The following is a 3,193-nucleotide window of genomic DNA, read 5'->3' as shown; positions in this document are numbered from 1 at the left end:
ATAATCCTCTTTTCTTCACTTGTACTCTCTTCACTGAGAAGCAGTGTGGCTCAGTGGAAAGAGCATGGGCTTTGGAGTCAGAGGTCATGGTTCTAATTCTGACTCCACCACTTATCAGCTGTTTGACTTTGGGCAAGCCACTTTACTTCTCTGTGCCTCAGTTCCCTCATTTGTAAAATGGGGATTAAGACTGTGAGTCCCACGTGAGACAACCTGATGACCTTGTATCTATCCCAGCACTTACAACAGTGCTTGGCACATAGTAAGTGCTTAACAAAAACCTCATTATCATTATTATTATTATTATTGTTAATATCATAAGTATTATTCTTATTACTTCTCTGTGTCTCAGTGACTCAGTGGAAAGATCACGGGCTTTGGAGTCAGAGGTCATGGATTCAAATCCCAGCTCTGCTAATTATCAGCTGTGTGACTTTGGGCAAGTCACTTAACTTCTCTGTGTCTCAGTTACCTCATCTGTAAAATGGGGATTAAGACTGTGAGCCCCCCAAGGGACAACCAGATGACCTGGTAACATCCCCAGCGCTTAGAACAGAGCTTTGCATATAGTAAGCACTTAATAAATGCCATTATTATTATTATTATCTGTAAAATGAAGATTAAGACTGTGAGCCCCAGGAGGGACACAAACTGTTTCCAACCTGATTAGGCTATATCTACCCCTCTCAGGATGGCAACTGGAGAGTTTCCAGTACTCTATCAGTCTCGGCTATGGGAGGGAGAGTCCGGCAGAGCCCTACCCATTCTGTTCCTAGCTTGGACAGTGGCTAGCGAGTGGAAGGCAATCTGCTACAAGTCAAAACTCATCCGTGCTGGGCAGCAGTGGCATGGGAGAGAGTCAAGGGTGGAGACTCAAGTTTACTGCATGGGAGAAGGCAATGGTAAACCATTCCCGCATTTTTTCCAAGAAAGCTCTATGGATACATTGCCAGAACAATTCCAGATGGGAGTTGAGTGTTCTGGGAGAGATGAGTGCGTGGAGTTACTATAGGTCAGAGATGACTCGATAACTTAAGTCAAGACAAGACCCCAGTACTTAGCATAGTACCTGTTACCTAGTAATGGCTTAGAAAATACCATGAAAAATAAATAAATTAACCCATGAGTTATCTCTAGCACATATGGACTTACTTATACCCATCTTCAGCCCTTCCGTATATGCAGTAAAAAAGAAAAATGTTTCTAGTTTTACTCCATTTCCCTTTTCAAGAGTCACTGACATACAGATGCAATCATTTGATTGGTCATATCTCTGATCAAATCAGAAGGGCCCCAAGTAGAAGCTCACATATGGTTAAGAGAAATCTGTCCTTACAGGTGAAATAAACATCTGTAAAAGCAGTGTTGCTGCTGCTCAAAATGTGTTGAGACTATTAAGAAATATAAAGCTTCAGGATAATTTGAGAAAATCTACACCTATTTTGAATTGCCCACCTTTCACCAATAAATCACCACCAATCAATGGAATTTATTGAGGGATTACTGTAGGCACAGCTCAGTACTAAGCACCAACAACTGTAGCAATGATGCTATGCTTTTCATTTGGCATTTCCCATATCTTCATATAAAGGAGTGGAAAGTACACCATTGGCTTGTGCCACAGCTCTGATCAACTATAGCTCTTAGCACATGGAGGAGCCAAAATGGATAAAATGTCAAGAATGCTTTCTAGAGTACTGATGTTTGGAATTTACTACCTGTCCCCTTTAAAGGAATGTACGCATTTTTAGTTTTTTTGAGAAGAAATAGTGAGGAAAACCTTTCTGAAATGTCAAAGCAGGGAGATCAATATCATAGCTCTATAGAAACATACCACCTTCAGGCTATACAATCCTTCACAGACACCTATACAAAGAAAATGAAATGACCTTCAAGTTTGCCAAAGATTTAAATAAGAACCGGAAAGACGATGGTGTTCATTTTTATTTAAAAGGAACTCAAAAGTCGGCTTTCATCTTTCTTTGTCAACAGCTGGAGACATTTATTCAATTATAAAATTCATTTGAGAAATGTCTTCCTTCTTCATGGGGGAGAGAGAGGTGTTTAATTATACTTCTAGACTGTGAGCCCATTGTCGGGTAAAGGACCGTCTCTATAAGTTGCTGACTTGTACTTCCCAAGCGCTTAGTACAGTGCTCTACACACAGTAAGCACTCAATAAAGCCGATTGAATGAATGAATACTTGAGATAAGCGGGGAACAGTTGATGCTTGAATGAGTGGACAATAGGGTTGAAGGAGAATTAGATGGAACCTACTCTCACCAGATAGGGCCTAGGAGAACAAGAACAGGACTGGGAATCAAGAGACCTGGATTCTAATCCCGACTCTACAATTTGCCTGCTGTGTGACCTTGGGCAAGTCACTTAACTTCTCTGACCCTCTGTTTCCTCATTTGTAAAATGGAGATAAAATCCCTAGTTTCCCTTTCTCTTAGACAGTTAACCCTGAGTGGGACGGGAACTTTGTCCAATCTGATTATCTTGTATCTAACATAGTGCTTGACACATAATCAAGTGCTTAATTCAGTCAATCAATCCTGTTTACTTAACAAATACTACAACTATAATTATTACTCCAATATCATCAGTGTTTCATTTTCCCTGGCATTTCTAATCCTTCTCACAGAGAAGTTGGAAAATACAAAGTAGATATTCGTTGATTGTCTGCTGCTAAGTCAAAATGGTAACCACCTGGATTAGGAGATCTGTGGTGTGTGATCTATGTGCTCTGCACACAGTAAGTGCTCAATAAATGCAATTGAATGAATGAATGAACGAATGAATGGTGAGAGGAGGCTTGTTAAAGCTTCCAGCTAAAGCTAACAATCACACTTTCCCAATTCAAAGCCCTACTGAAGGCTCACCTTCTCCAAGAGGCCTTCCTAGACTAAGCCCTCCCTTTCCTCAACTCTCCCTCCCCTCCTCATTGCCCCAAGTTCTTCAATCATTCATTCAATCGCATTTATTGAGCACTTACTGTGTGCAGAGCACTGTACTAACCGCTTGGGAAGTACAAGTTGGCAACATAAAGAGACGGTCCCTACCCAACAGCAGGTTCCCTTTGCTCTACGCTCCCCACGCCTCACAGCACTTGGGTATGTATTCTAGACTGTGAGCCCATTGTTGGGTAGGGATTGTCTCAATTTTTGCTGAATTGTAGTTTCCAAGCAC

General features: G+C 41.2%; 1 non-coding gene across 1 annotated transcript; it reads left to right on the top strand.

Moving 5' to 3' along the window:
- Positions 1-680: 680 nt before the first annotated feature.
- Positions 681-818, top strand: LOC119937169. Its single transcript, XR_005453936.1, has one exon. It is a non-coding gene; the product is annotated as a small nucleolar RNA SNORA7 (small nucleolar RNA).
- The last annotated feature ends 2,375 nt before the right edge of the window (positions 819-3,193 follow it).

This window comes from Tachyglossus aculeatus, chromosome 1 (genome assembly GCF_015852505.1).
Source record: "Tachyglossus aculeatus isolate mTacAcu1 chromosome 1, mTacAcu1.pri, whole genome shotgun sequence".
NCBI lineage: Eukaryota > Metazoa > Chordata > Mammalia > Monotremata > Tachyglossidae > Tachyglossus > Tachyglossus aculeatus.
Note: the sequence above shows the minus strand (reverse complement) of the source record. Positions and strands in the feature narration are given on the sequence as shown.